Below are 23,291 nucleotides of genomic sequence, written 5' to 3'. Positions count from 1 at the left end.
AAGATAGGAAGGTGCTTGGAGGAGGAAAACGAGAATTTCACCGTTGTCACAGAAGTATGAGCCCCAGCGGTTCACCGTTGTCACAGAAGTATGAGCCCCGGCGGCTTGAAGTGCCTGGCAAGGGGAGAAGCGGTGGGGAGGAGTTCCGGTTGCTACTGGGGGTTTCTGCCATAGGTGGATGATGCCAAGGATCTGCAGAGAAAGGAGGGGGGCAGTGTCCCCTGAGGCACAGATCTGAGATGAAGGCAGATTGCTTCTCCTCAGTTTAACCTCCAGGGAAAGAAGAGTGAATCTTTGCCTCCTGTGGGCTAATCTGCCACAGAGAGGGAGGCAGAGCTGGGAGCGCCTGGGCGGAGCCACACTGGTTCTTCAAAGTGAGGGGGTTACAGTTAGGATTTCTGAGGCCCCTTTCCAGCTTAGAGGGTCAGATTCTCCTTGACAAGGAAGTTTCTTTTACCATTGTACATATACATGGACCTGCCCTGGTTTATAGGGCTTTGGTTATGATTGATCACATTCACACTGTCCAGGGGGGGGCTTTGTGGTTGTTTGCAAAGTTAAGAGTTCATTGATCTTCACAGCCTCTGAAGCTGGAATTGGTATTGTCCCATCTTGCAGTTGAGGAAACCGAGGCTCCGAGAGGTGATGTGTTTAGGTCAAGTTAGTTGTCAGAGCCAGGATTTTTTTTTTTTAATTTATTTGCATCAGGTGTTGGTTGCAGCATGCGGGATCTTTAGTTGTGGCATGTGAGATCTAGTTCCCTGAGCAGGGATTGAGCCTGGGCCCCCTGCACTGGGAGTGTGGAGTCTTAGCCACTGGACCCCCATGGAAGTCCTCAGAACCAGAATCTTGACTGAGTTTTCCTGGCCTCCCTTTGGCCTCCTTATGACACAGCAGGGAGCTTGAAGAACATCCTGTTCAGGCCTGTTCTGTGACCGCACCGGGCAGGGCTCCAAACTTGTCCTGGGATACCTCTGCTTCAGGCCTGGACGGGGGGCCTTGGCCCACCCCACTGTTTACCTGCTATCAGGTATTTCTGAGCTTGGCCCTGTTCCAGGCCTTGGGGAGCCCTGAGCATGGAGGAGCAGGCTGACAGATGCAGCAAGTCATGGAGGCTGGCGTGGGTGGCCCTGGAGCCCAGCAGGGCCTGAGTGGGGGTTGCTGTTCAGTGGCGTTGGAAAGAGGGACCATCCAAAGGCCTCAGTAGAGGGTGGGGCAGCCCACACTGGGGTGGACGTGGCCAAAGCGTGAAGGTAAGAGATCAAGGTGACCGGGGACTGGGGAGTACTCCTGCTAAGGTAGGCCCTCCCTGCACAAAGCCAGACGATCTGGTTCCACCTTCTCCAGGTGTTGCCTTCCTCACTAGCCCTTCCCTTTGCTGCATCAGAGGAAACCCCTGCAGAGCCCTGGCTTCACCCTTCAGGGATTCGGGTGTGGGTTTGAGGTGGTGGGGAGATGCTGGGCCAGCACACAGAAGCACGGCAGGTCAGTGCCCAGGGCCAGGGGGTGATCACCGCCCTCCTGTTCTGCCACTGGGACAACTGTCTCCTCTGATCCATCTCTTTGGCTGGGAGTGCTGCCATGTCCTTATACCACTAGAGAGACTCTGTGTGTACATGACATAGTATCACTGTCCTGCAGATGCTATCTGGGGGCTTTGAATCCTGCTTACCCCAGGGGATCAGCCCTGCTCTACTGCCCACTTCACTCACCCTTCCATGTGGTGTCACGGGGGCTGCAGGGGAGTAGGCATCTCTGGAGACCCTTGTGACTCCTGGACACTATGTGGAGAGCATTGGTGGTGGGTGCCAGGGGAATGTGGCATCATGGAAGTTGGGTTGGACCTGAGTGACTGGGTAAAGTAACTTCACTTCTGAACCCCAGTTCTCTCGTCTATAAGATGGTTGAGAGGAAGAAATGAGAAAATTCTTACAGAATGTTTTAGCACTGTGCCAGGTACCTGAAAGCTCAATAGATGCTGTGTAGTTCTCCTGCAAAACTGTGGCCCTGGTGACTCTATTATAAATGAGAAGAAATCCTTAAAGAAATAGTCCCCAATAAAAGGTACAGAAATCTCACAAGGCAGGGTGGAAGAGAGGCCTGGGCCTCAACCGATAGAATGCTATCCATCATAGCACACCACCCCCACATCATCAGACAATAATAGGCTTAGAAGGGCCAGAATCAGAAACTCTGGCCTTCGACTCTTGGTTGTAGATTCTCAGCACATGGAACAAAAAGATAATCCTCATGGATGTCACTAGAGGTGGCCTGCAGTCAAGGCTGGAACTGATGAGGGGGACCTCCTCTATTGAAAAGAAGTAGGATGCTTTGTGTATGGATGTGAGAGTTGGACCATAAAGAAGGCTGAGCACCAAAGAATTGATGCTTTCAAACTGTGGTGCTGGAGAAGACTTTTCAAAGTCTCTTGGACTCCAAGAAGATCAAACCAGCCAATCCTGAAGGAAATCAATCCTGAATATTCATTGGAAGGACTGATGCTGAAGCTGAAGCTTCAGTACTTTGGCCACCTGATGCGAAGAGTTGACTCATTGGAAAAGACCCTGATGCTAGGAAAGGTTGAGGGCAGGAGAAGAAGGGGACGACAGAGGATGAGATGGTTGGATAGCATCACCAACTCAATGGACATGAGTTTGAGCAGACTCTGGGATATAGTGAAAGACAGAAGCCTGGAGTGCTGCACCCAGTGGGGTCACAGAGTCATACACTACTTAGCAACAACAACAACAATGATGCTTGGGGCTTATGTAGTATAGGCAGGAGCCCTGCAGGCCAAGAGGGTCTCTTCCAGCCACAAGGTTCAAAGACTCCATGTGAAGAGCCAGTGGCTGGGTTTCCCCCAGTGGGGAGGGACGGGGACCAGCTTCCTCATCTCCCCAAGAGAACCTTTGAACCTGGGGGACATGGCAGGAATGAGAGGAAACTCAGCTGAATGGACAAGGAGAGGCCCCTAAGGAGCCAGAGATCTGGCCACTGGAGCAGATCTAGGATAGGAAGAAGGCATAACAAAAGGCTGGGAGGACAATGGCAGGAAACTGGAGGCCCTGTGGAAAGCAGCAGATCCTAAGCTCTTTGGATTGTTGGAGCTGTGAGAAGACTTCCTCTATGCTGGGAGGCTGGTGGATATTAAACAAGATATTTGGACCAGGCCTACCCCCGGCTAGTGCCCAGTGGCAGGGATTCAGAGAACAGGCAGCCCTGCTGAGTGAGGGCAATGCACACAACCCGGAAGGGATGCACCTGGGGGTGCCAGCCCCTCCTCCTCTGTTGTCTTAGGCTGCAAAGAAGGCAACTGCACGTGTGTCCCTGAGGTTGATGATGTACCTGCAGCACAGAACCTGGCATTTGGGGGTGCCCAAAGGGGTGCTAAGGGGGGGGGGTTGACCAAAAAAGGAATGGGGACCCCTGGTACTGACCATGGACTGGATTTTTCTAAGGAAAATCTTTATAGAGTTCAGAGCGTAGAACAAAGTTAAAAGAGGCTCTGTTTTAGGCTGTCTTATCTATTGCACTAATCATCCTGCCCCATTTTTGCAAAGTGCAGAGCATAGTTCTAAATAGGATTTTTCTATGATCAGCCATTCAGGCAACATGTGTGCTGAGTGTCTAAAGTTTCATGCAGAACTGGGTTCCAGGGGGGCCAGACACAGGTACACCCACAAGGAAATGAATGTTGACTCGATAACCTCATTTGGTCTACGACAACCCTGTCAGCATGGGGACGGGGCGCTGGGAGAAGAGGAAACAGTGGGCAGGTTGGCCAAGGTCAAACTGATAAGCAGTTCATGATCAGACCAGGAAGTTCCTCTGGCTTTCCCCATGGCCGCCTCGAGCTGACTGCCAGCTGGACCAGCAGCTCACCCTGACTCTCACAGAAGTGACTTTCTGATGGCATTTCCAGCAGCAGCTGCTGAGTGTCCGAGGAGAAAGAGGCTTCAGAAAACACGCAATAGTGAAAAGCTCCTAACAACTGTTATAAAATCAATCAGATGAGGAAATAGCACCCCACACAGAAATATCCCTGAGAGGCCGAGAGACAGATCTCCACTCCCCAAGACTCTTCCTGTCACGGCCCCTGCTTCCCAGCTGTGCCTGCATTTACGTCCACCAGCCACACTTGGGCCTCAGCCCCGTGCTGCTCACCACCTTATTAACAACAACAACAATACATTTGAGAACTTCTCTCTGCCAGGTGCTTTAAACGTGCTCATTCAATCCTCCCATCAACCTGCTTAGGTCGATAATTTTTACCATTTCATAGATACTGACAGTCGCTCAGCTCCCAAGTTTTAGAGATTTAAGCTCATTCTGTCTGATTCCAACAAGAAGGTCTTTCTACTTCTCTCTGGTAATCAGACTTGCAGGTGGCAGGGAAGGGCTGGGAAGAACTGGGAATGCATTTAGTGAAAGAAGCCCCTAAGATATCCCAAGGCCCCGGGCAGCACTGTCTGATAGAGCTTTCTGTGATGATGAAAGTGTTCTGTGTCTGGGCTATCCACCTCAGCAGCCACTAGCCATGCATGGCTATAGGGAACGTGAAATATGACTAGTGTGACTGAAAAACTGAATTTTTAAAGTATTTATTTATTTATTTTTGGTTGCCCTGGGTCTTCGTTGCTGCACATGGGCTTTCTCTAGTTGCTGTGAACAGAGGCTACTCTGTGTTGCGGTGCGTGGGATTCTCATTGCGGTGGCCTCTCTTGTTGTGGAGCACGGGCTCTGGGGGCACGGGCTTCAACAATTGCGGCTGGCGGGATCTAGAGCGTGGGTTCAGTAGTTATGGCACATGGGCTTAGTTGCTCTGCAGCCTGTGGAATCCTCCCAGACTAGAGATCAAACCTGTGTCCCTTACATTGGCATGTGGATTCTTACCCACTGTACCACCAGGGAGGTCCCCTGAGTTTTTAACTTAAGTTAAATAGCCATATGTGGCTAGTGGCTACTGTGCTGGACTAATACTCATCGAGGGCTATGGGCAGAAACCAGCAGGATGACATTAGGTCAGGATCTGTGCAACTCGTGCATTTGGGTCATAGGAACAGGACAGGGAATGGAAAATGGCTGGGGCCCAAGTTGGCATGCTGTGAGCTCGCGCCTTGGTGGGTGAGGCCTCTGCAGTCACCTCTAGACGTGGGAGCTGAGACATTAAATCATGGAAAGGAGTGGGGAGGAGTGGGCAGGTAGAGGTGAGAGGAGGGGCTTGGAGAGTGGAGGCAGGTATCAGATGAGTTCACCCGAGGACCCAGTCCCTTGTGCTCTGAGCTAAAGCCCCATGAATGCGAAGGAAAGAAGTCTTCTCAGTGTCAGCTAGTGGTTCTGCCCCGAAGAGAAGCAGCTTCCTGCCCTCTGCCAGGTGCCCTAGACTTCCTGTGAGCTGTGTGTACCTCTGTCCACATCCTTTTCCTTTGTTTGCTTTGGAGCATCCAGGCAGCCTGTGCCTCATCCTGGGAGCTGGAAAATAAACATCACCGTGGAGACAAACTCACTTGGCTCCACTTACAGTGGCTGACGGCCTGTGATTTTCTAACTCAAAAGGCCCTTTGCTTCTGTGAACATTGCCCTAGGAGCTTTGCCCAAGCATTGCCCGTGGAAAAAGATACTGGAAGCCGAGGGCAATAAACTGCCTGTGATCAGAAAGACTTGGGAAGATCCCTGACAAGGCATCAGAGGCAACACTGAATAGGACAGCCATATGGGCTGCCTCGGCCACTCCGCTTTTGGTTTTGCAAACTGAATATGCCCGTCCACCCGCTCCTGCTGCACCCTGCAGATGTAGGGGTAGTAGTGCAATGCCAGAAGGGCCTGAGCAACTTGCTCCAGAGGAGCATCCTTGCCGTGGGCTTTCAAGGGCTAGGATGGATTTACCCTTTGTCCTCATGCTGCCTTGAGTCTGGACGCCTGGACCGAAAAGGGCAGGAGCTTGATCGCAGGACTAGTCACAGGGAGTAAAGGGCCTTCCCAGGGTGTGATGCTGAGATTTGGGACATCCAACTCCTTTCCTGTTCTGATTATGGGAGGAGGAGAAGAAGCAGTGTACTTGGGAAGTTTATAAGACCTCCCTGAGGTCCCCACACCCTGGAACTTTCCATGTGCGCTTGAGCCTGGACTAGGGGCTGGAGAGGGTCAGATGAGGACACAGGTGGCCACGGTGCTATGTACAAATCACCCAGAGCAGGCTGTGATCAGTCAGGCTCTTGATTCTGGGAACTACAGTGAGGTCAGAAATCCCAGTGGACAGTCAGAGCAGGCTAGCCTGCTCCAGCCAGGGGAGCCTCAATGATGTGCCCAAACTTGGCTGCCCCATGAGAGGTGATCCTTCTGTGATGGCTGTACAACAGGAGCCGAAGACGAGGCAGACACGGGTGAGGGTCTGGGCTCCTGCAGGGTTATGGATCTGGCGTTGGTCCTGGCCCACCAGGTGCCCCGAGGGCTAGGGTATAAGGAACTAAGAGCTGTGTTACTGGTGATCTGGGCTCCCATGTGGCAAAGCCAAGGCTCTCTGCTTTCCTGCTGGACATAATAGGTTCACTCCGATCTGCCTGCCAGACTCTGCACTTTTGGGGTGAAGCTCAGTGTAATAGGGGCTCAGATGGTAAAGACTTTGCCTGCAATGTGAGAGACCCAGGTTCGATCTCTGGGTTGGGAAGATCCTCTGGAGAAGGAAATGGCAACCCACTCCAGTATTCTTACCTCGAGAATCCCATGGACACAGGAGACTGATGGGTTCCTTGGGGTCACAAAGAGTCGAACTAACACTTGCATTTTCACTTACAGAGCCAGGTTCCAACCAATCAGAACTGCATGCCAGCGGGTTCATGCTCTGTCCTGGAGCATGGTTGTTCTAAAAACTCCACCAGCCTCTGTGTCTGGGGACCAGGGAACTCTGACTGCCCTGGCAACCTTGGTGCCCAACTGGATTTCCTGGGAAGGCTCTGAGTGGGTTGGGGGATGCTGGGCCTCAGGGCTACAACATTGATTCCAGGAGAACCGTCATTTCTGCTCTCAGTGGGAGCTTGGTGCTCATGTGATGGCCCCTTCCTTCCTGGCCTGTGGTGAAGCCTGATCAACTGCAGCCCGGTTGGGGATGAGCAGGGCTGTGTAGCCCAAGGCTGACACAGGCCTGTCCCAGTTCTCCTTGTCAACATGAGTCTCTACCAGCCCCTTGGGCTATGCCCTTCCCTGTTTTTTTTTCCAAATGAAGAACTTGAGGACCAAGGGAGGAAGCTCTTCCTGGACCAAACAGTGGGGCCCATCTGAAGTTGTTGTTGTTTAGTCTCTAAGTTGTGTCTGACTCTTTTGCGACCCCATGGATTATAGCCCACGAGGCTCCTCTGTCCATGGAATTCTCCAGGCAAGAATGAATACTGGAGTGGGTAGCCATTTCCTTCTCTAGAGGATCTTCCCAACCCAGGGATCAAACCCAGATCTCCTGCTTGGGAGGCAGATTCTTTACTACAGAGCCCCCCATCTGAAGAGAGAGGAGTAATTTCTGGGTCTGCAGTGAGGAAAGGAATTTAAAGTGGGGCCATGCTTCCAGGGTGATTGTGAGAGGAGACAAGACTTGCTCTCCTGCCCTCCCTGCCAGCTCCTCTACCCACATAATGCTACCTCCCACTTTCCCCTACCCCTCTCTCCCTTTCTTTTTCTTTCTGGGAATGCACAGGAACATTTTCCAGAGAGAACGCATAAACCTCAGCAAAGCCCACTACAGTGTCCCTCTGCAAATATTTGGAGCAGCTGCTTTCTTCTGCCTCCCCAGTCATGCTTTTTATCGACTGCAATGTCAGGGCCACGGGTTGTGATTCTGTGGCGAGAATCAATTTCATCGATGTCAATAAACTAAGAGGAGGATTAATCCGGACTCTGAACATGACAGCTATTTTGGATCAAGTCTACATTTCATTTCTGAATGGACTCTGGCTAACCCCTCCTTTTCCTGGTTCAGCTCCTTAGCTTTCATTTTGAGTTCACACACTGAGTTTGGCCATGTGAATATGTGGAAGCCCTGGGCTAATTTCCAACCTTGGGGGCCTTTCCCCCTTATCACCCCTACTGTTCAGCATGAAAACCAAACATTATGGAAGAGAATTTGAAAATACGTCATGTGGAATTGTGCCTGTCTCATAGCAACAAATTCTGTTAGGTTTCCCCCTTCGATCTGCACCCATGTGTGTGGTGGCTGGATCTGGGAATTCTCTTTATGGTTTGTTTATTCAGTTAATGTTAGATGCAACTCTGAGTGGCCTTCGAGTCTTCAAGAGCATCGTTTCCACTGGCTGCAGAATGTTGTGTCGAGTGGGTAGACATGCATTATTTAATCACTTGTCTTCTGTGCACATTATTGCTGGAAGCCAGGTCACCTGACCTGATTTTGGCTTATAACACACATTTGCCAGTCCCAGTGCAAGGAGGTGCAAAAGTGGGGCCAGATTTCAGATGCATTTATTCATGAAACATTTATTAATTGTCAGTTAAAGGCCAGGAAACATGCCACGGGGGAGAGAACAAGGTTTAGGGGAGTAAAAAATGTGGCCCTAGATACCCAGTGGCTTGAGAGTCTGGTTGGGGCAAGGAGACAGAACACCAGGTCTCACATGATGGATGGATGGGGGGGGTGGATGTTAGGGCTTCTGATCCCCAAGGAAGTTATATTATAGCTGGTTCTGAGAAACTAGGTTCTCAAATAATTGGGGCTTATCTTTTAAACATTGATGCATCCTCACTGAGGTTTTTTTTTTTTTAACTAGTTTTTTTTTTTTTAAGGTTTGTTTATTTTTGACTATGCTGGGTCTTCATTGCTGCTCATGGGCTTTCTCTAGTGGAGCGAGCAAGAGTGACTCTCTAGTGGCAATGTGTGGGCTTCTCTTTGCAGTGGCTTCTCTTGGTGTGGAGCATGGGCTGTAGGCATGCAGGCTTCGGTAGTTGCAGTGCACAGGCTCAGTAGTTGTGGCACATGGTCTTAGTTGTCCTGTGGCCTATGAGATCTTCTTGGATCAGCGATCAAACCCGTGTCTCCTACACTGGAAGGCAGATTCTTCACCACTGAGCCACCAGGAAAGCACTACCAATTTGTTACTGATGATAAAAGTAATAAAGTTCAAAACTATCTTATTGGGTTGGCCAAAAAGTTCATTCAGGTTTTCCATACCATCTTATGGAAAAACCTGAACGAACTTTTTGGCCAACTCAATCCCTAAAAAACAAACAAGCAGAGATTCTAGGAGCTTTTCCTATCACCACTTCCATTTCAATCATGTGCCTACTGATGGTTCTAGAGTAGGAAGAGAAAGGATGTGGAGGTTGAGCTGTACTTGGGGAAACTGGGGTAACTGGGACTCCCCTCCATCGTGTGCATGGGCTGGGGCTGGGAGGCTGCAAGCCACTGATGTGAGAATAGTAACTGCTGTTCACAGAGCTCCTGCTTCAAGACAGATACTGTACAAGGCACTTTATATGAGCAAATATGACTCTATAACAGTATTTTATGGTAGAGATGATTCTCTTCATGATTAAGAAGAGTTTGTGAATTAGAAAGTGCTTCTCAGGTGGCGCTAGCAGTAAAGAATCCTCCTGCGAATGCAGTAGACAAGGGTTTGACCTCTTGATCGGGAAGATCCCCTGGAGAAGGAAATGGCAACCTACTCCAGTATTCCTGCCTGGGAAATCCCATGGTCAGAGGAGCCTGGCAGGCTATACAGTCCATGGGGCCCCAAAGAGTCAGACATGAAATGATTCCCTAGAGGTGACTTCTCTTCTCCAAACCAGATAGCTGCATAGTATTTCATGTAACCCCCTTTCTAAAGAGGGATCCCATGTATCTTTGCATTTCAAAATAAAATGGTAACTGGATAGCAATCAAGACCTGGGAATGCAAGAGAAATTATATGGAACAATTTTAGAAAGCTCTCTTAAAGTCATTTACTTTCCAATGAGAGTATGTACTTAGAGCTGAAATTGATAAGCATGTATGGTTAGAATTAGTACTTAAGTTTATTTTGGTCATTTTCAAAAGACACTGTACCTTTAAATTAGCATACCACATCAGTGGGCTCACAACCTGATCTCATCTCACTCCCTTTGCCAGTAGATTAAAGACTAGGATATTTACAGACTTTCTACTCTGTCTTGAAAAGTCAGGAGGCCAGACCAGAAACCACTGCCCAGCAAATCTTGGTGCTAGATCAAGGTCTGTGCCCTGAACTGGCGGCTAGATGTGTGTGGTGAGCAGAAGAGAATTTGAGGGACCCTTGGGTGAGCATTCCAAGGGGCAGGGGAGCCTGGACCTAGTTTTTACAATTTGATTGTTGTTTTTCTTGATTACTGGAACAACATATTAATAGTCCTATAAATCAAAACCATAGGTTTTGTTTTCAAATGGGCCTTGCTCATGATAATGATTTATTCTGAGTCTGTCATGAAACCTTCTACATCTGATTGGATGATGAAATGCTCTCGTGACCGCCCCTTGGGACATCCTTGCTTCACAATCAATCCTGCCCTGCATTGTCATATGTTCAGAGGGGCTTCAGTGGCAGTTTCTTCTGAAGGCATGTCCACCACACCTGACCCCCACATATAGTGTGACATCCGGTCTGCAGGTTGATGTACTTGGAACTTTGATGAATTTGGAGCTAGAGATGAATTTAGGAGTCCTTGGCATATGCAGGGGAGCTACACATCTCTACAAGAATAGGTGAGGGGACTTCCATGGTTGTCCTGTGGCTAAGGCCCTGAGCACCCAAGACGGGACCTGGGTTCAATCCCTGGTCAGGGAACTAGATCTCACATGCCACAACAGAAAGTCAAAGACCTGGCACAGCCAAAAAATAATTTTAGAATAAAAAAAGTAGGTGAGGTCACCAGGGGTGTGGGTAGAGGGGGAAAGACTGGGATCTGTCTTGGGGCAACCATGCTTGAGCTGCTAGTAGAGGGTGGAAGGGTTGAAAGGCACAGTAGAAGAGATTTGAGCTGAGTTGGGGAAACACAGTGCCTCAAGGCAAAGAAACAGAGGGTTTCAAAGAGGGAGTGAGCAGCAGGGCTCCCAGCCAAGAGGCCCGGGCTGTGTGGAGCCTGCTGGGACTCCATTTGCTGCTTTTGTTTTTTAAATTTTACCCAAATCTTGGAAATTACCAATGCTATGCTGTGGGGATGAGTCTTACAGTTAGTTTTTTTCCAATTGTTTTTACGTAGTCAATAGAGTATGATATGATCACTAAAGAACATTTGGAAGAGAAAGTGGAAAGAAAAATTTTAAATACTTAATTTCCACCCCTTCTGAACACACCACATGTTAACGTGTTGGTACATTTTATTTCGGTGGCTTTTGTAGGTTTTCAGTGGTTTAGAGTTTTTTTAAATTGCAATTATAATTATACCATATATATAAATTTATACACAATTTAACATTTATACCACAAGCATCAGTCTAGGGTTGGTCTTTTAAAACATGGCCAACATGATTCATACTGCTACAGAGGTCAGCACCCACCTTTCAATTCAATCATCTTCATTATATTCCTCCTTTCTGTTATATATGTTTTGGTTACTTGATGTCAGGTACTGAGAGTAGTATGTAAATTTATGCCCACAACTGTCTTCATCTTGTATTTCTGATGGTAACAGGTTTTTGCCTCAAGTATTTTGATGCTAAAATACTAAGTGTACAAATGTTCAGAACATTTATGCTTTCACAATTGCTCCTATAAATATAAAATTACCCTTTTTATCCTGCCTGACGCTGCTTTTTGCTTCAAATTGTGCTTTGTCTGACAGAGCCTCTCAAGCTTTTTCTTTTGTTTGCATTTACCTGGTATAGCTTTGCCTACTCTGGAATCATTTTATTTTAGGTGAGTCTCTTGTATTAATTTAATCTGGGAGCCTTTGTCTTCTAACAAGGGAATGGGAAAGACTTTTCATTTATTGTCCAATCATTTCCAGGTGGCCTCCTGTCATCTTGTTTTGTGTTTTCTGCATTTCATTTCTTTTCTGACTTTTGTGAGCCATAGCTGATGCTTTCTTTTACCTTTCACAGTGATTTGGAAGGGAGACATCTTGTTTCTCACTCCACTGGTCTGCATCCTATGGCCTCCAACAAAGGTCTGAATTTGTTTCTGTGTTTGGTTTGTAAGCAGCTCTGCTTATCTCATCCTGGCCCTTAGCATCTCTGGGAGGTGACACCCTCTGCAGAATGGCTGAAAGGCCCTCTGTTGATTTCTTTGTTTGCTCACTCTGGGAAGGGAGTTCCAGCATAGCTGGGCAGGAGCTTCTCTCCAGATGAGGTGCTCCATGCTTCCAGCGAGATGAAGGGACCATCCAGGCTCTAGCCAGCGGGGGTTGGGGGTGGGGGGTGGCGGTGTGGGGGTGGCGGTGTGGGGGTGTGTGTGATGATGGTGATGGGGGAGGACAGGAACTGTCATTATTGCTGCCTGTGGAAGCCCTGGGAAGAAGTGCCTGTTGGCCTTTGGTTGAGAAAAGTAGCCTGAGCAGACCCAGCCCAGCTGGCAGGGGTGAGCTCTCTGCAGAGAGAGTGTCCCAGGGCTGAGGGACCAGAATGAGGGTGGGTGGGGAATGGCAGACTGGAGCTGGCGGGGTGTGGCCTAGACAGGTGGTTCAGGGCCTGTCAGTCTCCGGCATGAAAATTCTCAGGCACATAAATTTTTTTAATATTCTTTTCCTAAAATTGAAGTATAGTTGATTTACAGTGTTGTGGGCACATAAATTATTATGCTTGTTTTGGGAATTCCCTGGCAGTTCAGTGGTTAAGACTCAGTGCTTCCACTGCAGGGGACACAGGTTCAATCCCTAACTGGGGAACTAAGATTCCATATGCCAAAAAATATTGTGTGTGTGTGTGTGTGTGTGTGTGTCTAGGGCGGGGTTGGGTATGCTTTTTAAGACTTGTAAATGGAATTTCAGTGAGGGCTTTCTCAGGGCCTCAATTTGTCTTCTCTCTTAACCAGGTATGGCTCCCATGTATTGCTCCCAGGTATTCTCTCTATGGGGTAATTAACAGCTTTAAATGACTTATTTGAATTTAAACACTCTGGTATTTTTTAAATTTATGCAAGAAAGTTGCTCCTCTGTATCCCCTACCACAGAGATGCCAGTTCCAGAGATGATAGTACCACAGCCACAGATGGGGGAGGGCTGGGGTCTGGGAAAGGCAGGTGGAGCTGCTTGGGGAAGACAATCTGCCAAGGCCAAGAAGGTCTCCAGAGGGAGACAGGACAGGCTGGACTTCATCGTTGTCTGTTTTTTGCTTTTCCCAGCTTTGTAGAGAAGTAATCACATGTGACATGTGTAGGTTTTAACGTGTGTGTGTGAGCAATGTGACGATTTGATACATGTATATGTTGTGAAATGATTATCACAAGGCTTCATCTTCTGTAGGACCTGAGAGGCGAGGGTGGGGCTATCCTACCACCAGGGATCCTCTGCCTGACAGGACCCAGGCTTTCCTCAGAGTGGCCACAGGTCAGAAGACCAGCTGGTGAAAAGGGGGAGTGCCTGCACTGGTCAGAGCTTTGACAAGGCCAGCCTGGTTCCTGGGGAGAGTGATGAGCCAATAACTACTTAGGAGAGCTAGATCATTTCCATCAGACACTAGAGGCTGACACCTCACAAACATCAGGTTTCTTTGGGACCAGCACCTCAGCTAATCCTCTGGGAAGCCTTGGAACATTTAAGCCAGAATCAAGAGGTAGCATCATCAAGGTCTAGATAAGCAGGTGCCACGGAAGGACAAAGCCACGCCTGGCCACTGGAGTCAAGGTCATCACTCTAATCTCCCTGCTGCTCCAGACCCACATGGTCACAATGGCTACTGTCCAGCTCTTGGAGCACCAGATGAGGAAACTGAGGTCCAGAGATGTAGAATGACATGTCCAAGGTCACTCAACAGGCTGATTCTAATTCTTTACAGTATTTCAAAATATTTTTACGTGTTTGCTTTTCTTCTTCATATGAGTTGGTGTAAACCCTCTGACTCAAGTGTTAATGTCCAGACTCAACGTGTGTGTGTGTGTGTGTGATTCCCACTGTCACTGATAGTCGTTCCTCTTCTGTGTTTCCAGAGCTCTCTGCTCATCCCTCCATCATACTGTTTATCTTGCTGCACAGGAATAATCTGTGTTTTTCCTCCTGACAGGAGTGAGTACCTAAAGTACTTTGTGCTGTTTTTTGTATACAGTAGGCACACATGAATTTTGTTAAATGAATGTTGATGAATTCACTGTCTACTCACTATAAACAGGTCACCATTGCTTGGCCCTATTAAATATGTGATCTTTCTATGATCAATTAATTGAAAATTATGTTCTGCTGAAGGTTAATAACTGAAAAATTCTGCTTAGCAGACTGTGCCTGTGAGGCGCATAGTGCTTGGGCCACACTGCTCCATGGTGTTCCTTGTGGCAGCATGCTCTAATTGCAGGCAAAGGGTCTCAAGAATGGGTCTTTCAAAGGAGATGTGTAAAGAAGAAACATTCTTGCTGAATGTATGCAACAGGTTTCTGAAACACACCAGCCTATGCCTCCTTTGCCCTCACTCTGCTACCCTAGAGTCCACAGCTGGAATCCCAGCTGCTTCGATTTGGTTAGCAATATTTCTAAGATACCAGTTTGGCACACTGGCTGGGCTACAGGTGAGGCAGCGCTTATAAGTACACAATACAAAGTAGCTGTGTTCATTTTCACATTTCCTACTCTGTACTCCATGTTCTGCTTGAGATTCAGTTAACCCCATAAGGACAGGGACTGTGTCTCATTTGCTTCCATCTCTCCAATGCTTAGTGCAGGGCTTAACAGAGAGTAGTTGCAGGCGCCGTGCTGGGAATGTCTAAGAATTGGCATGTCAGAGCCTGGGGGTCAGAATGATCTGGTAAAAGAGACCTGGCTGGTAAGCTGCTCTGAAGAAACCACAGCTCTACTTTCTGATACCCAACCATTCCAAACATCCATGCCTTTATTATTCTGACTTCTCAATTTGATGTTATTCTTCAGAAGTCACCATTCCACTCTGTCACGCTCAGTGTGTATGGACACACACTGACCAGATGAGCCCTTAACATTCCATTACCAAGTGTTTGTCATTTCTCATTAGTGTTATGTTTGTAATCGCTAGGGACTTCTCCCTGGACAACTTGTCAAAATCTGCATGGCCTTGCCAAACCATGGATTTATCCTTCCAGAAGTGTGGAGGGCATCTGGAACTCGCATGACTTTCCAGAGGAAATGCAGTGCAGCACCATGATCTCTTTCATCTTCTATCATCTTGCACATCAAAACTCCTCCTCCACTCATCAAGGGACTCTTACATAGTTGTAAGTATTACGTCCCCACTGCCTCTCACCCTTCACAGAACCGCAGGTGCCTCTTGCAAGAAGTGCCGCATCCATGTCCCTCTCCCTTCCTGCCTTTGTTTTCCATTGTTATTAGAAGCGTAGCCATGGAGAGAAATCTGGTGGTCAGCAGCAACTGCAGCCATTAGAAAAGATAGATTTTTCTTCTCATCTGACTAAGGAGAATGGGGTCTGGTGTCTAGTCCCCGCAGTTTGCAGAGAATAAGCAGAACAAATTCAAGATGGCAAGTCCCCAAAAAAATCCCCTTTTGTGAAACAAGCTCTTTGCATGGGAGGGGTTACTGATTGACAGGTGCTGCATCCAGAATGGGCTGTGGGATTTACAGTGACCCCAATGCAGGCCCTCACAGCAGCCACTCTGGGAGACAGCCCTTCAGAGCTGTCCCTGGAGAATCATGAACCAAAGGATAATACCGCCTGCCTCCTGGAGCACAGAGAAAAGGTCTCAGCCCAGGGGGCAAACCTTCTGCCTCCTCCTTCACAGAAAAAGCCCTCCTTAGCTTTATGCCTGGACTTGGGCACTGCAGCTCTGCTTAGAATGTGTGCTTCCTGCCAGCTCATGCTGCCTGTCACTTGACACAGGCAGCGATCCTTGTAGCAGACATCCCACCCTTCTCCTGCCTAGAGCTTTTGTGAAGACTGAATGAGCGAAAAGTCCATGCACGTTCTCTAAAAAGCAAAGAGCACTGGTAGGAATGCTGGACGAAGTGCTGTCTGGCCACACCCTGCACAAGCTCTGGCTTTGGGCACGTTTGATGAGCGCATTCCATACTGCAACAAAATGCTCCATTTCAGTGAGATACCCCAAATTGGTAGTTTCAGCTTTTACAACCCTTTGTCTATGAACTTCTTTTTGGCCAACACTTGTTAGCCATAGATCTTCTAAACCCTTATTTCCAAACATCCATTTCCTACTGAAACTCTCTTCTCCATTTCTGGGCCTCCAGAATACACCACCAGCATCCCCAGCCCTGTTTTCTTTGGTCACAGCTTTCCCCTGCCTGCCCTCCCCACCCTACTTACCCTTCAGAACTTCTCTATGTTGTCCCTATCCTTGAAGACCAAGCAGAAGACCTCGCCTCAAGCTGACCCACAAAGCACCCTGCCCTCCTTCAAAAGAACTTACTGTTTTTTCTGCTGACCTTGAACCAGGGAGGCACTAATCACACTGGTTAAGAGGAGGCTCCACAGTCAGGTTGCCCACTTCTTACTGCTTGTGTGACCTTGGGCAAGTTACTGGAAGTTCCTGGGCAGTGCTTTCCTCAGCTATAAAATAAGGATAATAACAGGAGCTCTTTTCTGCATCTAAAGGGCTGAGCACAATGCCTGATGCGCTGTAACCACTCAGTAAAGGAGAGTTAGCATTATCCTAATAATTTTCTTTGTATGTTGCCATGTAAGGTTGTAACAGCCCAGGAAAAGTAGATTTCATTGCCCCAGATGATGAAAATGAAGCTCAGAAAGGTTAAAGCACTTGCCCAAGGTCACATATTTGGTCATGGAGCTGAGATGCAGAGTCAGGTCTGTCTGGTTGAGATCCACAACTTTTGCACTGCCATAGCCAACCCACCTCAGTAGGCCTCCTGTGGTTAGGTCAGACCTTATTCCTCAGTTTACCCTTCATGTGGGCCTTCCTTCTATCCCCAGCCAGACCCTGGGTTCCTCCAGAGCAGATTTCTCAAATCTCCTCATCCCAGCTATGTATCATTCAGTATCTGTTGAGTGGACAAAAAAGTGAATGGATGGGGAAAATACATTTCAAGACCAGACTCTATCCCTGAAGAACCTAGCCCTGGTATTTAAGTCCATGGAAGTCAGGGGCTTCTCAACAGAACCAGGGATGAGCCTACCTCTAGGCTCTTCTCCACTTCAGCCCGCCCACCACACTGATCCAGGATTTCTGACTCTGTCTCTCTCTTTCTAAAACACCTCCAGGAATTCCTGCGCTTCCCATGTGACTAGTCTATAGAAAAGAGTTTGGTTCCAACACGGTCTGTTAACATAAGTCTTCACTGAGCTTAACATGTATTTCTGTGATCTGGAAGGCAAACGTTTGGAAAAGAGATGGTCAAGGATAGCAATGATGTACTCCCTCAGAGCTGTGCAGTAAAGGAACCACGGCCACATTCTCCTGGGGCTATGGTTTCTGGATTTACATTCCTTTATTTTTAAAGTGAAATTGCATGTAAAGTGCTCTAAACACCAAGATCAGAATGTTATAACTTTAAATATGATAGAACAATGCCCATTTTGCTGCTTGCCTCACCATCCCAGAGAAAGAGCCTCATGTGAGTTAATTGGACAGGTGAGAACATGAAAGATGGTGAGGTGTGCCCCACATTATTGAGACCCAATGTTTTGGTGTAGACACAATCAAATGAAACTGTCCTTTAAGCTTCCTCAGGGATCAAGCAAAGATGAGGAATGAAGCAGTAGCGTTATATAGAGAAAAACATGCAGGTTCTGAATAGAAACTTTTCTATTATAGAACATCTGAAATCCCAGTTAGTCATAGCTATCATTTTTTGAGTGCTTAAAACTCTGTGTCTTGATCAGGGCCAATGGGTGGCAGAGCAGCTTTGACCTCGCACATGTCTGACCGTCCAGCATCTTTCTTCTAAAGCACAAGGCTGTCATTTCCCCTGAGGAATCTTGGAGTCTAAGAGACTTAGAGCTCTTGGATCATCTGTTATAAGTACCCTCTAATCATCCTCTTCCTCAACTCATTAGCCGAGGTCAAGCTCTGTGCATAATTCAGTTAGTTGATTTGTCTATTCATCGTATGCTTATGTAAATAGCTTGAAATCTTTCCCCAGTATTCTTTTTTTAATATTTATTTTAATTGGAGGATAATTACTTTACAATATTGTGATGGTTTTTGCCATACATCAACATGAATTGGCCATAGGCATAATGTGTCCCTTCTCTCCTTAACCCTCCTCCCACCTTGCTTGTCACCCCATCCTTTCAGGTTGTCACAGAGCACTGACTTTGGATCCCTTGTGTCAGTATCAAACTCCCACTGGCTATCTGTTTTACATATGGTAATGTGTATATTTCAGTGCTATTTTCTCAAATCATCCCACCCTCTCCTGCTCCCAGTGAGTTCAAAGGTCTGTTCTTTATGTCTGAGTCTCCTTTGCTGCCCCCTCGTAGGATCACTGGTACCATGTTTCTAGATTCCATATATATGCATTAAAAATATATAGCATTTGTCTTTCTCTTTCTCCCCTAGTATTCTTACTGGCAAGAAAATGGGGCCCACATCAAGATAACTCATGAGCTTATACTTGCAAATGTTTTCAATCATGTTTTAACTAGTAGTAAGTCTTTTGCTTGATTTATCTGAAAATTGTTTGTTCCCCTCTCTCCTGCCTCTGTCTTGTAAGATTCTATGAACCCCTTCTGATAACAACAGCAGCTAAGTAAAAAGAAACAAATGAGATTAATTTTAATATTGTTTATTTAACCTAATGTATCCAAAATGTTACTATATTTTATCAAAAACATTATTGAGCTATTTTATATTTTTCATACTAGCTTTTCAAAATCTGGTGTATGTTTTATACTTAAAGCACTAGTCTCAATTCAGACCAGTCTCAGTTCAGACTAGTTATAGCTCAAGTGCTCAGTCCACATATGGCTATTATACTGGACAACACAGATACAAATATGCATTCTCCTTTTCCTATTTCATCTATTTGTTTCTATTTCAACTTTAAATTTAGGTTTTGCATCAGGATTGGATCATAAAAGGCTACCTTAATGGAAACGTGCCCTTTGGATAATGTAATAAAACATAGCAGCTGTTTAGGACAGCAGAAAAACCATACCTTGAAAGAAAGTGAAATTTGCTCAGTCGTGTCTGACTCTGCGACCCTAGGGACTATACAATCCATGGATTTCTCCAGGCCAGAATACTGGAGTGGGTAGCCTTTCCCTTCTCCAGGGGATCTTCCCAACTCAGGGAATATACCTCAGGAGTTATAATACCTGGGTTTCAATTCTCACAACTAACTGGGGCTGTGGCCAGTGGCAACCCTCAACTTCCCTCAGCCTCTTTCCTCATGTTGAAAGAGAGGTGACGGGGACTTCCCTGGCAGTCCAGTGGTTAAGACTTCATGCTCCCAATGCAGGGCATGCGGGTTCAATCCTTGGTCGGGGAACTATGATTCCACATGCCATGTGTGTGTGGCCGAAAAAAAAAAGAGATGATGGTTTATGATTACTGTTTCTTTCCATTTCTAAAAATCTCTTTCTGCTTACTGCACACACCCTTTTCAGGGTTTCTGCAGCTATTTCCTCTTTCCAGGTGCAATTTTTGTGTGACAGGGCTTATCCCAAGCTGGAGTAATGTGATTCTTGTGCCCAGCTCTGTGCCTGGCACACTGCAGGCACAAGAAATACTTGTTGAATGAAGGAAAATCCAGTTCTCTGAGGGACCCCTAGGCCTCTCAGTTTTTGCTAGAGTAACTATAGCAGCCTTAGCAATTAATTATACTATTATTTCCTTTCTCATATTAGCCTAAAACCCTGACAATCTAAGCTTTCTGAAGGGTAATAGCCAGGATTAGAAACCATTTTCTGATCCTGTTAGCCAAGGAGATGGTGCTCAGCTATAGGCATGGCTGCCTAGAGACCCCCGCAAATGGTCTCCCTCTTATTACATGCTGTTCTGATGCTGAGGAGAGTTAATTAATGACTCTAAATAAGAAAACAATCAAATCTGTCTGCAGTCGTATGAGTCAGAGCGGACCCAGATGGGGAGCCGGTCCTTGGCCTCCAAGTGCCCTGGCGGAAAGCAATAGCAGCTTTTGCTCCAGACATCAGAGCCCTGCAAAATCCCAACCTAGAAGGGGAAGGAGTTGCTCAAAATGGCTTGGAGACCCAGCATGACGTGAAACAGTTTCTTAAAAGGCCAGGCCCCCTCCCTGGGTGTTGTGCACACTGAGCTCTAGGGAGAGGAGAAAAAGCACAACCCTGTTTCTCTCTCCTCTCTTTAGATACCCAAACCTGCAGCAACTGCACGGGCAGTTCTCAGGCACAGGCCTCCTGTGTGTGTGTTGCAAGACCGGGGAATTGGCATTGCCACCTGGAGGATATGTGGCTTGAAGCCTATCAAGACCCAAACCTGCCCACCTTCAGGACTCCTGTAGCCACATATGGAAGTGGAACATTGGTTGTGATGACATGAGGGCAGAAATGTGATGTTTCCCTGAGATTAGGTGAGTCTCAAAACAGTGAAAATTTTATTTTTGTGTTAGAAAGTTTGCTGTGAAAAATCTGAGAGTGGGAATGGGTGGAAGAAGCCTCTTAACGATATCCAAGTGTTCTCAGCACTGGAACAGGATGCTAGCAGATAAAGATAAGCCCACTTCTTTAGCTCTATACAAACTCTGTTGAATAATAACAGCATCCTCATGGTTCTCTCTCTCTTCTTGCCTGCTTGGCTTCCTGTGAAACAGTTCCATGCTGGAAAGAAAACCCCGCACCACTGGCCATGAGGGTCATATACCTTTCTCCTTCTTTGGTAATCAAGTTCAGGTTAGGAGCCCTTTGTCAGGATAAAATGTAATACGTATGTGACAATACGCTTACTCAGTTTGAAAGGACTCTTTGTGATTTATGTCTGAATCTTATTGGTCCCCAATTTAATTCCTCTAAAATTTGGTTAGAATATCCTAGAGGACACGGCAATACTTCCATATTTCTTCTACAAGAGCAGTAGGGAAAAAACTAGTGGTAAAGAGGAGTCTCTGGAGTTTTAAGATATCCAGATTGGAACATAAATGTTGCTCCTTCTGATCTGTATAATCATGGGCAAACCCCTTTCCTCTCGAAGCTTCATTTGCTCATCTTGAAAGTGGGAATAACAACACCACCCACCTCATAGGACTCTGAGAACTAAATACATTCTTACATGTGAAGAGCCTGACTCAGAAATGTTTCCTCTTATTATTAGCTTGCAATTCTTTAAATAGGGACTGCTGCTGGGTTCATTCAGTGATGCAGTAAATCATCTACAGCTATGTTTTCTCTTGTTCCATTCTGTGACCAGCTATGGGGAAATCCTCACAGAGGCCTTGGTCCTCAGAGTTTGCTCCTACTCCATGCCCTAAAACTCTGCTTTTTCTCTAGGCAGGCTGAGGCCAGTGCTCCAGAACCTTGGACAGCTCCACTCCTTAGGGACTGCTGGGCGGCCTGAGGGAGCATGAAGGACTTGGGGGATTTTCCCAGAAGGGCTGCATTAGTGTGGGGAATTAGGGATCCCAAGGGCCTCAGTCTCACTCCCAGAAAGTGTACCACTGACTGCATGCTCAGATTCTTCAACACAACCAGCCCTCCTGGAAAATTCTGAGGAGCTCTACTCCTCAGAAACCCTATCCATAGGAGTTGCCAAACCATCAGGGCCTTTTCTTCTCTCCTAGGAACTCCAAGGATTTTTTCTTTTTCTTTTTTGAGCCCAAGAAGAACAGAAATACCACCCACATCTTCCTATATCCTCTGATATTTCATTTGTTTGGCTTCAGTACAAGGATTAAACCTTCTTGATTAACCTTCAGTGAAAGTAATAATGTATGAGCATGAAGAAAGGCTTTATAAGACAGAGACTCATGTGTGAATTTAAAAAAAACATAATGTCATTGCCTGTATGTGATGTTAAGCAACAGTCTCTAATCAGGATAAGCAGATAGTTCAATTTATGAGATAATTTATCTTTTCACTCTCCAGTGCAGAACACAACACACATATGCAGTCACCTTCTGAACAGGCAAGGAAGAGATTAAGTCCTATTTTTACTTTATGATACTGAGTCATGTAGTTCAATGCAAATCACATGGATGCCAAAGTAAGAACAATACCAGGTATTTAAATATCTCTTTTACTTTAAGGAACACTAAAGAGTTTGTGGCTGCATGAAATCACATTTGAGCAACTCCAGGAGAGGAGACATGTGTCAGCAGGTGGGCATTTAAGACTGAGCATATCCCATCCATTCCCACCCCACCCCCCACCCCCACCCCCCGCCGGCCCCCATTCCCATCATTAGGCCTGGAGGAGCCACTGTTTACTAGTTCTTTACATTTAAAAATAGCACCCTGATACCTGGGTCTGATACTTTCTAGGCCATATTGTTGATAAGAAAAAGAAAGTATATGTTTGAAAAATATGCTTTTGATTAATAACAAGGAAGAGGGGAGGACAGAAGTAGAATAGGAAGAAAAAGGAGAAAGGAATTGAAGAAAGAGAGGAAAAGACAGGAAATATGCTTAAACCTCCATGAGCTTGATGAATGCTTTTCATGCATTTTTCTCTTAAACAGATTTAATGTCCACCCTCAGTTGGATAAAACCTTGAACAAAGGTCTTTAGACTCTCTTTAAATATTTCCATATGGGGGAGGACAGTGGCAGTTCCATTGCTTGAAGGAACTGCAGACAAGAACTTCAACTCAGGACTCCAAAAACAGACAAGTAGCCCCCAAATGGTTTTTACCTAACAATGTCCACACCCACCTTGAGCTTTCACAATGTGAGGGAGTGTTCGTTGCCAAATTTCAGCTTGGTTACACTTCTGCCCAGCAGAGGTCGCTGTGGACACTTGTGGAGACGCCGGGCAGGGCGGCTCTGTCTGGTAACTGTTCTTCCTGTGGTTCCATTGGCCACTGTCTACCCCTCATACGGGAAAGGAGTCTCTGGTGACAGCACCTTTGCTGTCAAAGTGCTGTATAACTGAGGTCACTTGGTGGGAATGGGCAGGTTTGGGAGGGCTGTCCTCATCCTATAGGATATCTACCCACAGTGATCTCGTTGTCATGTTTGTGCCTTCACCATAAGTGTTTGGTATTACTGAGAGCCCACCTGTCAACTGACCAGCAACTCCGGCCTCATGGCCTTTGCAGATAGAGACC

General features: G+C 46.8%; 1 protein-coding gene and 1 long non-coding RNA gene across 2 annotated transcripts in view; one reads left to right on the top strand and one right to left on the bottom strand.

Moving 5' to 3' along the window:
- Positions 1-18,820, top strand: part of LOC145514628 (uncharacterized) — a 60,848-nt gene extending 42,028 nt beyond the window's left edge. The window contains exon 14 of the long non-coding RNA XR_014060273.1: positions 15,143-18,820. This is a non-coding gene — a long non-coding RNA (uncharacterized LOC145514628). The remainder of the gene's footprint in view (positions 1-15,142) is intronic.
- The window catches only part of SMPD3 (sphingomyelin phosphodiesterase 3), an 84,662-nt gene that overhangs the window by 59,061 nt on the left and 2,310 nt on the right, over positions 1-23,291 (bottom strand). The gene's annotated exons all lie outside the window — the stretch shown is intronic.

Source organism: Giraffa tippelskirchi, chromosome 7 (genome assembly GCF_054371585.1).
Source record: "Giraffa tippelskirchi isolate mGirTip1 chromosome 7, T2T-mGirTip1v1.2.pri, whole genome shotgun sequence".
Lineage (NCBI taxonomy): Eukaryota > Metazoa > Chordata > Mammalia > Artiodactyla > Giraffidae > Giraffa > Giraffa tippelskirchi.
This window is presented reverse-complemented; position numbering and strand designations above follow the sequence as displayed.